At 42.0% G+C, this 18,742-nt stretch overlaps 1 protein-coding gene across 3 annotated transcripts in view; it reads left to right on the top strand.

The window, feature by feature from the left end:
• The window catches only part of CCNH (cyclin H), a 199,223-nt gene that overhangs the window by 159,589 nt on the left and 20,892 nt on the right, over positions 1 to 18,742 (top strand). The window lies entirely within an intron of this gene.

The raw sequence follows: 18,742 nt of genomic DNA, 5'->3' as shown, positions 1-18,742 counted from the left end.
GTTAAACTAGCTATTTTGCTGGTTACTTCCATTAAAGCTTGCTGCATGGCCTTATTACCCTCTTTAACTTGCACGTAATGCTCCAAAGCCTCAGCTCTTTGAATCTGTAAGAGCTGAAGGATAGTTGATAATAAGGGCTCCTATACATCCATTACATCCTCCTTATCTGTCTGTTTCTTCCCATCTGCTGCTAAGGTAGCTGGAGGGGTCCCACCATGCAATGAACAACTTGAAGAATCCAAGGGACTATTTGTCACATATCCGAGTATAACTGTAGGGCTCAAAGTTACGCTAGCATTAGAACTTAGTAGTCAGTTTGTGGTTGCGTCTTGTCACCTAGTAAAGATAGGTGGAGCTCAAGGGCTCGCCTGCTTCTGGATAGTCTTGAGATCAAGGTCTTCACCTCTCCCTTAGAAGTAACCCACTTTCGGAGGGGGCTTTCATTAGACCCCCGCTTGGAGCACAGAACTAAGGAACTGAGATCAGGACAGCAAGCTGCCTGGGACATCCTAGCGCTGTGGCAGGTTTTCCCAATCTTTGCTTTGATCTGCCTCTTCTCGGGAAGCCCCTCTTTCCCAATAACCTCATACTTCCGTGATAAGGAGCCATGGGATGTCCCCTTAAGAGGATTCTATAACTTTGGTCCAATTACATCACCAATCATGATTCTGTTCTTTTTTACATGGTCCAGCACGATTGAAGGTTATCAAGAATGGACGGCCACAAGTTTCACAAGCTCTCCGTCAATGGTGGCAAGGGACTTCATAGTCTTCTTTTTAGCCCTAATTTGGATGTCTAAACTGATTGGAGGGGGGCGTCCTAAAGAAATCATGGGCATGATGAGTTTTATTATTGAGGGATAGCTTATTAAAAATATTACTGCGAGTGATGTTGATGTGATGCAGGTGGGGGGAGATGAGGGGTGGTCCGCGCAGCGCTTCTAGGGGGCTGTCAAAGCAATTGACAGCATAGGGGGGTGGATGATTCCCTTTCATAGTCACAGGGTGGGTTGGGTGTGGTGGGGGTTTGTTTGCTCCATGGCACGAGTTGGTGGGGTTGGGGGCAGTCTTAAGAGTCAGACTCATTGGAAACTGTATTCAACATTTAACATAGAGAGGAGGGAGGGTGGCAGTCTGAGATGGTGGCTAGGTCATAAGGTCGGATAGTTGGATTAGTCAATGACTAGTTTAAAATTAATGTGTTGGTATGTGGCAGAGTTAAATCAGGTGAGGAAGCTACAACTAATATGTGAGGAACTAGCAGCATACAAGCCGCAGAATGTTGGGGTGACTGGAACCCATCTGGCATTTAAAGATTGGTAAGTAGTGAAGCAGCTGGGGTATGAACCGCTTATATGCACTGCTCAAACAGTGTCTGTACGGGGGTTGCTATAATGAAAACTATGGAACTAGTTGCTAGGGCTCTGAGAACTGCTTCTGATAGCAGAGGCAGATGGGCTATAGCACAGCTGGTTATTAATGGACAGACAAATACCATTTGTGTGGTGTATGGCTCTAATTTGGATGATCCTGCAGTTTTTGATTATTTAAATTTGGTACTGCTAGATTGGGGTGGAAATTGATCCCAATAGGGGACTTTAACTGTGAGGTGGACTATCATATAGATACTACTAATCGACAAGCTAGTATTAGGATGGCTAAAACATGTGCATCTATTATGGAAAGAATGAGATTGCATCGCCTAGTTGATGCATGGAGAACTTTGTTCCCCTTGATACCTGGCTTTACTTACTATTCTGCACCACGTTCTCAAATAGATTTGATTCTGGTATGAGGACAACTGTTGGAAGGGGCATCTATTGAGCTCTGTCCAAAGGTTACCTGAGACCACAACCCGTTATATTTCAAATGCAACTTAGATTAGCAGAGGAAAGTGTCGGCTAACGACCATTTACATTTCCTGGAAGTCTGCTTGCCAGTATGGAATATTGAGGATATATGAGGCGCCTTCTTTTAGAATATATACTAAACAATAAAGGCAAAGCTCCGATCACAACTGTCTGGGACTGCATGAAAACATATACGGGGTGAAGCTTCGGTTCATTTTGACTCAAAATAGGGGTAAACATCAAGAAGAGGCCCAACTTGGGCCGGTTCTGGAAAAAAAGACTCACAGGCAATTCTCTTAAAACATCCGCAGGAGCAGATACTATATCTAAAACGAATTTAGAGATGACAAATGCTCAAAAGGGGGCTCAAGGAGAGGGTGGCAGCCATCTATTAGAAAACGGGGCTTTCCTATACGAGTATGGGGGGAAAAGCGGGGCGTCTGCTGACTTATTAGATCTTTGATAAAAAAGCAAAGAAATACTATACGTCGGATTATAGGGGAAAGTGGTGCAGTATACATTAACTCTCAATCGATTATGGAACAGTTTGCTATGTTTTATCAAAAGTTGTATCCTAGATCTGATAGTAACAATCATCAGGCTGCAGGCAAGAACCTGCAGGAGTGTGGTATGTCCTGACTCAATCCCCAACAGCAACGGGTTCTGGAGGGGGAATTTGACCTCAGTGAGGTTGTGCTAGCTATAAACCCCTTACCCTCTGGGAAAGCAGCTGGGAAAGATTCAATACCATTGGAATTCTATAAAGTCTTTATAGATATTCTCGCACTAGAGTTTTTCGATTTGGTTACTGTGATTAGTAATGGAGAGGCTGCTCTGTTATCATGGGGAGAGACTAACATTGTGGTCTTTCTCAAAAAAGACAAAACCCCTGAAGAACCAAGCTCTTATCAACCTATCCTCCTGATAAATGCAGATATAAAGGTATTCTCTAAAATCTTAGCTCTGCATCTCTCTCCAGTCATGCATAACTTGGTTTCAGAACAGCAACATGGGTTCATCCCTGGTAGAGACACTACAGCACATATTAATACTGCCATTGCGGGATTTGACATGGCTGGTAAAACTAAGGAGAACATAGGTATGCTGGATGCAGAGAAGGCTTTTGATCGGGTTACTTGTGAAGCGCTCTGGGGGCTGATCATGGATACATGTGGGTTAGGCAATCTTTTTATAACACTAGTATAGATGCTCTTTAAGAACCTGGTCGCTAAGGTCCTGATTGGCGGCCATTCTTCTTTTTTTTCCAAGTAGGGCGGGAACACATCAGGTGTGTCCACTTTCTCCTTTGTTGTTTGCCCTTGATATTGAACCTTATTTAAGACACCTTAACTTGAACAAGAGCATACAACTTGTCCGGCTGAATTGTATCGATCTTAAAATAATGGCTTAGGCTGATCATGTCGCAGTATTTGCCAGCAATCCAAACAATGCTGTCAATATAATATCTAAGGAGGCTGAACAATTGGGTTCCCTGTCCGAATATAAGTTGAATCTCTCAAAGACACAGGTCATCCTAAACTTTAAATTACCTACTTCTGTGATAGACGTTGCAGATACTTCTACGTATCTCGCTATACGCTTGTCTAGTCGTGTGGACAACATTATTGCACTTAATTATGAACCCCTTCTGAAAAGAGTCCTAGTGAAACTGCAACAAAGGCATAAGCTTCCTCTGAGTATCTTAGGTCGATGTAATATTGTCAAAATGAAACTATTGCCAAAGTTCTTATATCTATTTCATTCAATACCTCTCTGAGTTCCTGATTCCTTTTTCTAACGTTTAGACGGGGCAGTTAGTTTTAAATGGGGCTACTGGAGGCCTAGGCGCGCCATCCACCTTTTAAAATGACCCTTTATACAGGGCAGATTCAAACTACCAGATTTCAAGCTATTTTTCTAGGCATCATTTACTGGCCGCATTTGAGGTTTATTGGTTGGAAGTAAGAGTGGGCTGGCTGCATATGGGTATCAACTAGCACTAGAAATGGATTTTATATCCTCTGTGCATAGGTTGATTGATCCCAACTACTTTAAGCGGGTGAGGTTTAAAGTAGTAAGTGATATAGTGCGAATTTGGCGTGAAATTTGTACAACATGTTTTTTACCGACTGTTCACTCGCTTATTTCACTTTGGGGCAATCCTTTATTCCCCGACATATTTCATGACAATGTAGGGCAACTCTGGAGCCAGCAGGGCATAGTCAACTTGGGACAGCTGTATGATAGTCATGGTTTCCGGACATTCACTGCACTACAGGATGCATATGGGCTCTCGCTCCGCCATTGTTTTTAAATACTTGCAGGTGAGGGATTATATTGTTAATAGGCTTAAGTACAGCAATGACGAAGAAATAACTGATCTTTTTACTTGCTATTAAAAACCTGGGCAAGAAACTAGAATGGTAAGTATAACTTATCAGAAATACATGGCTTGTACTCTGGATGATAGTACTCAACTCTTTGAAATTAAGCCAGCGCTTGACGACTTCAGTTACAGGTGCTGAGTTAAAGGATGCATTTGATATTTTAGATCGGTCAATCAGCTCCGCCAGTCTTAAATTACTGCAATTTAGGACAATCTGTATGGTATATTACACACCGGATCACATTTCGAAATGGGGTGCAAATGGGACCTCAGAGCGCTCACACTGCCCCCTAGTGTAAGCTCCATGCGGCAGATATAGTACATATGTTCATCAACTGCCCGAAGATTAAATGATATCGGGATAGCTTATTTAAATTGATCTCCGCACATGTCGGAACTAAAATTAACCTGAGTTATAAGGAAATCATGTTGGGTTATAAATTTGGATTGGCTCCCAGCTTGAGGGCACTAATTATGATTATAGTAGTTAGTGCATGTCTATGTATTTTTGGATATTTTAGGTTAATTTATAAATCCACCCCTGTCTCTTCTACATCTCCATTCCCTTGTTAGGTTCTATTTCGCATATGTAACTGATTGCATTGATTATTTTGACTGTTGGAAAAATCTAATAAAAAGGTATAAAAATTAATTAAATGAGACGAAAAGTAATGTTTAAAATTAAAAAAAAAATGAAATTTACCAATTATACTAAAGTTAACTAACTATAATTTGCGTCCCTGTCATGCACTGTTTATGACCTCTCATATGACGTGACAACATTGATCACATTACTGAGGACACACTTGCTCCTCATTGTACCACCATTTGTTACGGCTCTTCTTTACTGCATACTGTTGACCCCCACTCGTCGCCCTCCTATACCTGTTGATTGTGTTACCCTCCTGGGTACAATTGTCCTGTAATCTGCGAATACTTTTGGTGTTTTTTATTTTTCTTACTTGGTGTGGATATTGCATTTATGTCCTTCCTTCCATCATATTGTAAAGTGCTCTGATATCCCTCGGGATCTTGTTCGCGCTTTATAAAACTTTATCAATAAAAATTATTAAATTAACATGCAGTCATTGTGACCATATCCAATAGGGTTCCTGGACTCAAAGTATTTTAGGAAGCTACGCATGCACCCAATTTTCTATCACCAAAAATAATTGACATAACGTTTGACCACATGCTGGACACATAGCATATCATGTCACCCACATTTGGTGAATGTTACTCTCTTTTTACTTTTATTCACCCACCTAACAAAAAGCCTTTATAAACTTAAATGGCGATGCCCCCTGTAAGAAATTGGGTTATTGGTTGAGGGGTGAGGGATGTAACTCAACTCAGGCAACAACCACATTCCTTGTCAGGGTGAACAACTGAAGTCAAATTAACCTCTGCTTAACCCTATGGTAGCTCGGCACAATAGCAGTCAGACTTAACTTAGAAGCAATATGTTAAGTATTTATGCAGCATACAAACGGTATTAAAGTGCAAACACGACACAAGAAAAATTCCAAACCAATTTAGAAAAATCAAGAACATTTTAATACAAACATTGACAAAGCCAATAGATCTCGCCTATGTGAGATATATTGGCTTAGTCAACGTCTATTAGCAATGAAGTACAGAAGCTTGGCTACTGTGCAGCATGGCTGAAAATTAGAAAAAAAGGACTACAGTGCTTGCTACCAGTGCTGGTTGCGTCAGTGATTATTTTTTTCTGCCAGGAGCGGTGGGATGAGCAACACAATGCAGGAGTGGGAAAGGAAAACAACACAACATGGCGGGTGGAGGGTTTAGCAAGCAACACAACGTGGGAGGAAAATCAGGGTGCGTGGGCAAGTACCACAATGCAGGAGGAGGCTCCGGGGTACAGGGCAAGCAACAAAATGTGGGAGGAGGCCTGCATCAGAAGCAATCAGAAGAGTGAAGGCCTGCAAGCACAGTAAATAAAAGAAAAACAGTAGCTCTGAAAGTACAAGTCCTGGGAGGACATTGGCCAATGAAGAGGTACTTGGGCTAAGCTCCAGGGGAGAGACAAACACATTAAGAGGAAGTGAATCGGGCACAGATTGACGAAAGAGAAGCAAGGAAATGAACGTAACAACAGTAAGCAATGGATAGGCTCTAAGCTTCATGTGCTGTCCCACGTAAATTCTAATAATTGGTAAGTTCTTCACTGAAAACAGTCAATGATGACTTGGAGCGGTGGTCAGCCTAATACTACACATTAACCCTATTTAAGGTCCATAGGGGTATAATGAGCATGTCGGGAATATTGCTTTATTTCAGTCATAAGCCGATGATATTGCAAAAACCAATCTGCTCCACCTACTGCACATTAAATCGATAACGGAAAGGCGCGTGCAGCAGGCACAGACACTCGCATCCCTACCCCCAAGGCTTCCTAACCAATACAAACCAGCTATTTTCACAACTCAGTAAAAATATTTGTGATACTGCAGTGCTCAAGGCATCTGTAGCTGTAGATACACATGCTTTGCATACTCCTGCCATCTATTGTTTGATCCGGGTGTTTGTAAATAGTTTTTCTTCGAAAAAGTGTTTCGAGTCACTATGTAAGGCGGCGACTCCTCTTGGTAATAGTCCATATGGGCATCAATTCCATTTGTTAGATAGTTTTCTTTCTGCTATCAGGTTCGGATGTCTATTACTGCTCTCCGGGTCAAAACCGTTTTCAGGATCCTCTTTGTACAGAATTCACTCTACCCTTGTCCGTATTTTTTCCGAGTGCATTTTCCATCCCTCGCGTATCAAAATTCAGAAGACTCGTTCATCTGGTCGGAACACTCCAATCGCGGTCTTCCAGCCTCACCCCTCTGGGCTACTTTACACTCATTCGACTCAATCGATGCTACTATTTTGATGGAACGAACTCCATTCTGATTCTGTCCGTGGTACCATTCCTAGTACCCTCGAGCACTAAGAAGAAGATTGTGTGGCTGCTTGGTTATTTTGATTCATAAAGACGTTGCAGGACCATCTGGCACGATGCAAAGAGATGCAGAGATGTGACATTGAACACACGCCCGATGTCTTCGGTCAATAGGATAGCAGACTGTAATAGGAAGACCTGAAAGCTTCAGCTACAGAAGAGGAAAGGACCTTTTCAGTTCAAGATTCGCACTCCGACTTGGAGATCGATTTGGGGTCACATGATCTCCCGCTGGGTCAAGGTGCCGTGAGTACTCAAAGCCTTCAGCTGCCCACACAATAACCTTCGGTTCCTATAAAACAAAAGGCTTCCTGGCCACCACTGCCATCTGGATATGGTAGGCACCAAGAACACACCTCGGCTGCCCCGCCCTCCGGCTCGGCACCGAAAGCATATACGAAGCCTTCCGGCTCCGCACTGAGCCAAGATTAAACCTCTTCAGCTTTCACTGCTCCGGTTTCGAAAGTGAAACTATGTTCAGTTCCAAAACCTTTGGCACTAAAACAGAAATATGCTACCGTAAACACTCACAGAGCCAGTTTAAGAGACAATGCAGGAAAGACTAGATCTGAAACAAAGGTGGATCCATATATACCTAGAGACTGGCCGCATTATTTCTGCTAAGAGGCAAACTTTTTTTTTTAGCACAGTCCTCTCCCAAAATCTTTAAAAAAGGACAAAGCTACCAGTTTCCTGCACCCTGTTCCTCCTTCTTCTCCATCTCATATACCACCACTTCCATCACCTGTACCTCATTCACCCACAATCCTTTAAACATTACACCTCTGGGTTGTCCACACACAGATCCAGATGTAGAAGAAGATGACAATTATGGAGTACCACCGCCACCGGACCCCTGGCAGTATTATATTGGCCCTCCAGGGGACACAGATGTAGACCTATATCCTGCCAAACCCTCGCCTCCTGACGATACTTCGTCATATCAGGAGTCTATAGGTCGGGCAGCAGCATACCACAGGGTTACACATACATAAATAATCCATGGAAGAAGATTTTTTATTTGAGACACAATGCAATACACATAGAACATCTCAATCTTTTCCAATGTTGAAAGGCATGATGCACCCAGCAGATGATATTTTTAAAACCTCTGCAGGTGCTGCATCATTACCCCTAAGGTAGATAAAAAATATAAGGCTGCACCATCTGACCCAGTTTTTATTAGAGGCCAGCTTCTGCCGGACTCACTAGTTGTTTCAAATGCCCATAAAAGAGCAAATTCACAAACTACAGCAGACTCACCAACTCCTGGTAACAGATCCAGACTTATAGATGCGTCAGGCAAACGAGTTGCTGCACAATCTGCTAATCATTGGCGAATTGCAAATACATAAGGACTGTTAGCCAGGTGTGACAGAGCTCACTGGGATGAGATGGAAGAACTACTCCAATATCTCCCAGCGGAGCATAAAAAGAAGTAGCAAGAATTATTGCAGGAAGGAAAATGAATTTCCCACTCCTCCATTAGATGCTCACCAGACTCTGCTGATAGCACCGCCAGAGGCATCAATACAGGAGGCATGCCTGGCTGCATATCTCTGGATTTAAGCCAGAAGTCAGCAAACTTTATTAAATGTCCCTTTTGATAAGGAGCATTTTTTCAGCCCACAAGTAGATGAGGCATTAAATGAACAAAAGATAAAAAAGTTGCCAGATCTATTGAAGCTCTTCAAACACCTTCTAACAGAGGCTCCTTTTGTCACTCCTCTTATAAAGCGTATTCCAAAACCACTTCCTTAGATGCCTTCACATCTTCCTAAAGGCCACAAACTCAATCCTCTCCATCTAGAGGATATTTCAGAAGCAATTACAAGGGTAACAACTCCAAAGGTCGAGGCAAAGGTACACCATCCGGCAAGACACAGCGACTCGCTTATTAGTCCCCCGATCATACTACACCTGTCTGGGTTTACTACAGCAGTTTTTCCCACCTGGCAGTCAATAATATCAGACAGGTCAGATATGAACATTATCCAACATGGTTATTGCCTGGAGCGCTTCAGCAATCCTCCAAATATTCCACCTCGCACCCACGGTCTCTCTCTGGAACATCAACAACTGCTCGAACAGGAAGTGCATGCTCTATTACTCAAAGGGTCTTAGAGCCAGTCCCTATACAACATCAAGGGTCTGATTTTACTCCCTGTACTTCCTAATTCCCAAAAAGGACGGCTCTCTACAGCCTAATTTAGAACTAAGGACTCTAAATGACTACATACGATCAGAACACTTCCCTATGGTTACACTTCAACAGGTGCTTCCTTTTCTACAGCAACGCAACTTCATGTCAGCACTAGACTTAAATGATGCATACTCTCACATCCCCATTCACACAGCACATCTCAAATATCTCATATTTGCAATAGCAAGAAACATTATCAGTTCAAAGTCCTTCCATTCGGAGTCACCACTGCACCCAGAGTGTTCACCAAATGCTTAGCAGTGGTAGCAGCGCATTTACGAATAGAAAACATTCATGTCTTCCCATATCTGGACAACTTGCTTATCAAAGCCAATCCACACCTCTTTTGCCAACACATTCCGATTACCATAAATCTTCTGCATCAGCTGGGATTCACTATCAATACTCAAAAATCGTCTCTTAAACCTTCACAGCTCCAACCATATCTAGGAGCTATGCTCAACACTCCAGTAGGTCTAGCCTATCCAAATGCAGCCAGGATTCGAAATTTTTAAACACTGCTACCACATTTTTAAGCCAATCAAACAGTTAAAACGTTTGTGCATTGTCCGGTGATGATGGCATCATACATTGACATAGTGCCTTATGCAAAACTATAAATGCACCCTCTACAGAAATGTTGAGCACGACAGTGGACTCGGTCATAGTGCACTCATCACTCTCTGCAGTGGTGGAACACACTAAACCTATGAAAAGGGTGGCCGTTCATCTCCTCTGTTCCACAGGTTATGCTAACAGGAGATGCATCCCTCACAGGATCGGCTGCTCACCTCCAGAATCTAACAGTTCAGGGTCACCAGAATCTCCACATGAACTACCTAGAGCTTCAAGTTGTTCACCTAGCGTTGAAAGCATTTCTACCTCACCTCATAGGCACGGTTGTCTTAGTCCGGATAGACAATATGACAGCCATGTCCCAGGTACAGAAACAGAGGGCGGGCGGACACCCTCTACAGTTGTCAAACCACTCTCAGACCATTTGGCATTGGGCAATACATCACAACCTACATCTATTAGTAGATCATCTCCCAGGAACACACAACGACTTTGTCAACCTCCTCAGCAGGATGCAGCAATAAGTCTACGAGTAGAAGATACCCCCAAGTCTTCCCGTTATATTACAGAGTTAGGCACATGTAGCGAAGCAGCTTATTTCATATATTGTCCTATTTTTTCAGCAGTAACCTTTTGCCCAAATTTACCTACGCAACAATGTTTGATTAGTTTCCCTGAAACGAAACTTTTTTACAAATAGAGCTTCGCACTACATGATCACAATGCCCTTAACAACATGCACATGGTCTCATTTCACAATATGTACAAATGTCATATCTAGCTTCATCCACAGGGTGACGGGGCTATGTACATATCCATAACATCCCTAATCTATACGCAGATCGCAGTGCTGCTTTTTATTTTAAAAGATGAGTATCCCTATAGATTAGCAGAGGACGCACTCCAGCTGACATCAGAGGTCCGTGCAATTCACCACACAGCGGTCTGACATCTCTTGAGGGGGTGTCCAGTACGTGACCATGACTGGGTCCTTCATTCTCTCCCACCAGGTAATAATGTTAGATCTTCTCTTAGGGGGATTCTTGGCTACACACCTACACACTCTAAGTACACTTAGAGTAGGACTCACATAGTTGGAGTACTTTCGATTACTGCCTTGTTTTATAAGCCAGCATATATACGTTGTTTTAGCACCATGGTAGAACTATATCCACTATTCACTCTTTTGGTGCTTGTAATCACTTTTATCTGCTTCTGTCTATTAGTCATTGCAGCACATGTATTCTATAAAAGAATAACGTTGGTTCAATAAATATATTGAAAACGTCCCACTGTGTATTCTCTGTATACTTCTCTGAAAATAAGTGAGCACTAGTGACTGAGCAAAAGATTCTGTACTCTTTCAATGATCCCTGAGGTGTCAGGGTTGCCAGGTTCAGTGGTTGCCAGAAACCATTTGCTCTCTGATAGGTTAGGGGGTTTACTGTGGCACTGAGAGCTAGCTGGTCTATAGGCCAACATATCCTGCGGGGGTGTTCAGAATCAGTCTTGGCACCAAGCCCCTAGTTTATGTTATCCAAACAATGCACAGATCCTACGGATTTGTAGGAATTACACAACATTCCTCAGATACTTCCACAAATAGGGGTTTCCACAAAATGAACTCTTTGCGACAGTAAAGAGCATAAAATGCCCAAACTTCGCCTCCAGGTTCTCACACTCTCTATCCAAAGGCAATTCCCTATGGATGAATTGGTCTGGAATAGTTGCCTACACTTTTCTGCCTTTCCATCTTATTCCGTTTCTGGTTCAGAAGCTCAGGCAGATATTTCACCCTCATTCTGTTGGCTCCCAGATGGGCTCGTCAACCATGGTTCCCCCCACTGCTCAAATTTTCTGTAGATCCACTCGAGATACTTCACCTCAACCCAAACCTTCTCACTCAGAAATCAGACACCCAAACTCAAAGGAGCTAAACCTGGTGATTTGGCTCCTGAAGTCCTAGAATTGAGATATCTAAATCTGCCGGCAGGATACATGACCATTCTTGAGGAAACATGTAGACCTACCACTAGAGCTTCCTATGCAGGTAAATGGAAAAGGTTTGTTATTTAGTGTATTTTCCGAAAGATTGATCCCCTCAATGCATCTATACAAGACATTATTTGTTACCTCTTGCATTTACAACGCTCAGGCCTTACTTACACTTCATATGTCTACATCTTGTGGCAGTGACTACCTATCTTCAATACAGGCAACACTTACCTTTGTTCAGAGAGCCAGTTATTAAGACTTTCATGGAAGGCCTTAAAAAGACGATACCACCAAGGGTCTCACCTGCGTGGAATCTCAATATTGTTCCAACAAGACTAAAGGGTCCACCCTTTAAACCGTTGCACAATTCCCCCTCCAATTTCTTTTGTGGAAGGGTAATTTATTAATTGCTATCACCTCGCTAAGATATTTTAGTGAACTCCAGGAACAAACTTTAGCTTCATAGGAATTGGGTGGTGCTTCGTACCAACCCAAAATTCTTTCCAAAGGTAGTATCCCCTTTCCACATTAATAAATTAGTTCCGCTACCTGTTTTCTTTCCTTAACCAGATTCTCTGGCAGAAAAGGCTCTTCATACACTAGACCTTAAAAGACCATTAATGTATTATATTGACAGGACAAAAGATGTTCACAAAACAACTCTTGAGTGGGCTGTGGTAAGACCAACTGGTAGGTAGTCACCAAAACCTGTAAAGATATACCATGCACATACTCTCAAAGCACTGCCCTCTTGGCCAAAGAATGAACATATCACTACAAAGAGCACTGATAGAATAAATGGCTTGCACAAAGATTCAACCAAGCGCTAGAAAAAGCAGTGACGGATTAACCCACTTATCAAAAAAATGAACCAAGCGCTACAAAGAGTACGCAGTGCTGCTTTTTATTGAAGATAGAACCAAGTGTGACATAGAACATTGAAAGGATAGCCCCCCTTGTGGAAAGAATGACTCAAGCGCTGCAAAGAGCAGTGACGGATTAACACAGCTATTTAAGCAAGCAGGCAAATGATAATACAGACACTTACAATAACTTGTCCAACACAGGCGGACACAACCTGACCTGCATCTACCTATTGATTCCAGGAAACGTATTTCGTTCTTTTTTTAATGGATGCGCATTTCTGAGGCCGAAAAGCAATGCTAACCTTTCACAGTACATTGAGATATGAAGATGCAAACAAAACCATGCGGATTGCCTCTTGTGCTGCAGATCTGACAACGACTCCATAGGGAGGTCTGGATCACAGAGGTGTGGTTCACGTCAGACGAGCCCCATCTCATAAGCAAAATACAAAGTCTTCCTCCACTACCTATAACATTATTGGTGGTTGGTGGTACATCCAAAATATACATGTAGTTGGTCCCGCAGACTTAAAATATCAAAACATATTATTTATTCATATTTTATTGATATCAAAACAGTAGAAAAATCACAGATAACATTTAAAATTATTGTTTGCATTTCTAAGACAATTTTTCAAATAACAACAAACACAGGCCCATAGTTACAAACAGGGTATAATAAGGAACACTACATATAATACAAACGACCAATACTCACAAGGCATCAAACATCAAGCACAAAAACGATATGATGTAATGGTCCAATAAAGTGACAATACAGAAAAACTACACAAAAATGACAAACCTAACACAAAATGCTGACGTGTGTTTCGAAACACTAAAACAAATACAAGGTTCCTTCTTCAGGGCGAAAACATACTTTCAGTATTGTAGGGCCATCTGTGAACAGTAGAACAACCACCGGATATGTGGTGTTAGGACTCACAAAGAGATAAATCTGCGGGAACAACAAAGCATGGTTTTAAACACTATAAAACAATTAAAAACAGTAACCAAGTAAGAGCTTGACAAAATATTGCATGATATCCATCACAAACAAGTGAAAAAAGAAAAAGGCATACATATTTATGCACGAAGACCCAATGTGGCAGATGCCTCAGTGACTCTAATACCACCACCATGTCAATAAGCCACCACGAATAGTGTGTGTGTGATAAGAATACAGATAAAGGCAAAACTACCCAAATACCAGCGGTGCACAGAAAAGTGCTGAAATGTGAAGTAGTATATACGTTTACTGAGAACCTACTTAAAAATCTCAGAGAATTAGAGCCTGAATCAGTCTTCCTATTTCTGATATCAGCCGATATCCATTTACTGAAGATTAACAATCATCTGTAGAGGGCATGTATAAACAAAATACAGAAATTACTCAAGTTGCCCAAAGGTGAAGACAAAAATATGTAAAACCTGGGTATAGAGACAAATGCAAAATTACCGTGTGTTGAAGCACGTCTAGGGCAGTAAGGGATGGTCCCAGGGTGGGGAAACGATAATCCACTCTCACCTCGGGAATATAAAGGTCCATGAAGCGTCCGTTAAGCGGAAGAGGGTGCTGGGGAAAAAAGAATAATCCCTATAAGCACCTTTCCCAGTAACATTAGTGCAAGGGATAAACCAGGCCGATATGTAACATAATCCCCACTTACGTAGACGCTTGGTATGTAGCCGTCCCCAATCAGAAATTTATGCGGCGAAAAAATCGCCAAACTAGTTAGAAACAGGACATACAGATTAGACGTCACTCTTCCTGAAGGTATAGTTCTGAAAATAAATAAAAAAAGAACTGTCGAATAGGATGGAAATGAGGCGCCCCAAAGTAGCGACTCGAAAATGATAGTGTCTAAACCTACGCGAGAGTTAATTTAAAGACTATATATATATATATATATATATATATATATATATATATATATCAAAGAATGTATCGGCATGATTCCTCAGTGCTTACCTTAGTCGTACTCAAAGAAATATCCAATGCGTGTAATGCCGTGCAGATCCCCAGCCGTTGCTGTAGAAGTGTTCAACTGCACGAAAAATATACAGGTAATCGGAAGAGGGTAGGCAGGACTACCATACATGTTAGAAAGGGAAAGCGTCAATGAAAATACGGCAACATTTAGCACAAAGCTTCAAGTGCTAGCCAAGCCCCATATTCCGTTCCTAGCCTATAATGCAGATCATAGTAATTAGAACATATTTTAGCACACACCGAAGCTCAAAATGGTAAGTCTAGAGGGAATAACCATAACAGGAAATGTTCAACGTGGAATGAAACAAATAAAGAAAGGAGGATGACAAATAGTAAGGCTGATGGGAAGAAAAACCATTAAAAATGATACAGCGGCATTCAGCATAAGCCTCAGGTGCTAATCCAGGCGTCATATTAGGTACATATCCGATGGTACAGATCGTAGAAATTAGAATGTATATTGGCGCACACAATCTAAAGTTGGTAAATCTAGAAAGAACTAACGATAACAAAAAACAAAATTCAGCATAGAATGACACCAATAAAGAAAAAAGAAGAAAGAGATAACGAATAAAGAAAAGGATAAACACAGCGTCAAAAGCGGAAAAAATACAGACTACAAATATCGAAAGGAAAGTGGTACTCTAGAGGTTGCATCTAGCGACAAGAAAAGACCGCTACTGTAGCCGCAACAGGTCAAAAGTTCAGCGATGCTCATAAGAGGCCATTCTTCCATGGGAGATGGTCATTAAGCCCAGACGTCCCTGTTTGGAGGGTATATGTCCAGAATACCTCTATGTTGTGTCTAATCCCATCGCTGTTTGCATTAATTGGGTGTATAACTCTGTCTAGAATCATCCATTTGAGGTCTCCTTCCGAATGGCCATGGGTGCTCCAATGCTCAACCAATGGTGCTCCGCTGCGTCTATTTCTAATAGCTGACTTATGCTCACTGAATCTTACTCTGAATTCTCTGCCAGTCTCCCCTACATACCCTTGGTTGCAGGGGCAGAGAATCAGGTAGATAACGTTAGATGTTCTGCAATTATTCATTTGTTTGAAGAAATATTTCTTATTTCCCCACTGTAGTTCTGCTGTGACCATCCCAGAAGTGCACGCATGGCAATTACCACATTTGTGTGTACCTGCGACAGGATTGCTCCCAGTGAAAGATATTTGTGGACAAACTCACGTTCTGACTTACAAACCGATTTAACAAGCGTATTACGCAAGTTCTTATTGCGGCGAAACGCAAAAACTGGTCTGGGGAGTGGGGTGCCCTGCCCACAATTGAGAATATGCAAGTTTGACGTTAATAGATCACGCCTACGGACGGATTCCACATTCACCACCGCTCTTGAAGAAGTGGGCTCTGAAGTGGGCATTTTTGAGCGCTAAAAAAATCCAAGCCATGATGAGATTTGTTCCCAAATACTCGTTCAACCTCAACTACCAGGAATACCAAACCTTCAAAACTCTATCCTCCAGTAATGAGGTCACGGTTAAACCCAGTGACCAGGGTGGGAGGATAGTGGTGCTGGATAGCTGTGATTACAAAGAGCAAATACAACTTATGCTGGAGGTACCTGAGCCTTATCAGAAGGTCACCACCTACCCTGATCAGAGAATTAGAACCGACATCCTGAAAATTACTCAAAATGCTCAGGATAGAGGTTCTATTTGTAATCAGGAGTTTGAGTATCTCAACAAACCTTATACAAGGATCCCCATACTGTACGAAGTACCTAAAACACATAAAGACACCAGTAAGCCTCCGTTTAGGACCATAGTGTCCACGATTGACTCCATTACGGAACCATTATCCAAATATGTGGATGTTTTTCTGAAGCCTTTGGTTTCCAATCTCCCTTCCCATGTGAAGGACACAGGACATGTTAGTAAAATTGAAGGCATTGCATTCAATCCATATAGTGAGACCATTGTCTCTATGGATATTGAAGCATTGTATACAAACATACCACAAAGGGAGGCACTGGAAACAGTCAAAAGAGCTCTTAACAACAGTGACAATCATGTTGACCGGTTATTTGTCCTGGAATGCCTATCCATCATGCTCCGGGAGAACTACTTTGAGTTTAATGGATCTGTTTTTAAACAAATACAAGGGGTCAGCATGGGGGCAGCCTGTGCCCCAATGTAGCCACCATCTGTATGGGGGACTTCGAAGAGCGATTTATCTTCAACAAGGTTGCACCCTTTTCTGAGAGTATCCATCACTGGAACAGATTCATAGATTACATCTTTTTTCATCTGGAGGGGTCCAGATGAACAACTCACTGAGTTTTTACTATGGATTAATTTGTGTGATCCCCACCTTAAATTCACTCCTAATGTTAGCAAGGAGAGGATTGAGTTTTTAGGACATCTGGATTCAAGCCATTGACCAGGCTATTGATTTATCCCTCTATACTAAATTCACCGCCCGGAACACCCTTCTTCATTATAAAAACTACCATCCGCGGTGTCTAAAAGACAGCATACCCTTTAGCCAGTTCCTCCGCATTCGGAGGAACTGCACCGCTATTGGCGAATATACCATGCATGCAGAGCTCTTAAAGAGCAAACTACTCAATCGTGGGTACCCTAAGAGAGTGATCCGAGATGCCTTCAAGAGGGCTAAGTATTACAATCGTGAAGCCCTTTTTCAAGCCAGACCACGCACGGAGGAAGACAAACTAGTCTGTGCTACCAGACACTCTAATGTTAACGATAAATACGTCAAATCATTACTTCAAACAGGCATATTCTCAATTGTGGGCTGGGCACCCCACTCCCCAGACCAATTTTTGCATTTCGCCGCGATAAGAACGTGCGCAATACGCTTGTTAAATCAGTTTGTAAGCCAGAACGTGAGTTTGTCCAAAAATCTATCACTGGGAGCAATCCTGTCGCAGGTACACACAAATGTGGTAACTGCCATGCGTGCAGTTCCGTGATGGTCACAGCAGAACTACAGTGGGGAAATAAGAAATATTTCTTCAAACAAATGAATAATTGCTGAACATCTAACGTTTTCTACCTTATTTTCTGCCCCTGCATCCAAGGGTATGTAGGGGAGACTGGCAGAGAATTCAGAGTAAGATTCAGTGAGCATAAGTCAGCTATTAGAAATAGACGCAGCGGAGCACCATTGGTTTAGCATTGGAGCACCCATGGCCATTCGGAAGGAGACCTCAAATTGATGATTCTAGAGAGTGTTATACACCCCATTAATGGAAAGAGCAATGGGATTAGACGCAAAAGAGAGGTATTCTGGATATATACCCTCCAAACGGTGACATCTGGGCTTAATGAGCCTCTCCCATAGGAGAATGCCCTCTCATGAGAATCTCAGAACTTTTGACCTGCTGCGGCTACAGTAGTGGTCTTTTCTTGTCGCTAGATGCAACCTCTGGAGTCCCACTTTCCTTGCGATATTTGTAGTCTGTATTTTTTCCACTTTTGACGCTGTATTTCATAATTTTCTTTATTCGTTATCTTTTTCTTCTTTTTTCTTTATTAGTGTCATTCTATGCTGATTTTTTTTTGTTATCGTTAGTTCTTTTTAGATTTTCCAACTTTAGATTGTGTGTGCCAATATACATTCTAATTTCTACGATCAGTACTATCGGAAGGAACCTAATATGACGCCTGGATTAGCACCTGAAGGCTTATGCTGAATGCTGCTTTATCATTTTTTACGCCTTTTCTTCCCATCAGCCTTACTATTTGTCATCCTCCTTTCTTTATTTGTTTCATTCCACGTTGAACCATTTCCTGTTATCGTTATTCCCTCTAGGCTTACCATTTTGAGCTTGGGTGTGCTAAAATATGTTCTAATTACTATGTTCATCACCACCCCCTTTTCTGAATCATTTTGTCCACCATAAGCGTGGAAGGGTATAC

The sequence above is a fragment of the Lissotriton helveticus genome, chromosome 2_1 (assembly GCF_964261635.1).
Source record: "Lissotriton helveticus chromosome 2_1, aLisHel1.1, whole genome shotgun sequence".
Lineage (NCBI taxonomy): Eukaryota > Metazoa > Chordata > Amphibia > Caudata > Salamandridae > Lissotriton > Lissotriton helveticus.
Note: the sequence above shows the minus strand (reverse complement) of the source record. Positions and strands in the feature narration are given on the sequence as shown.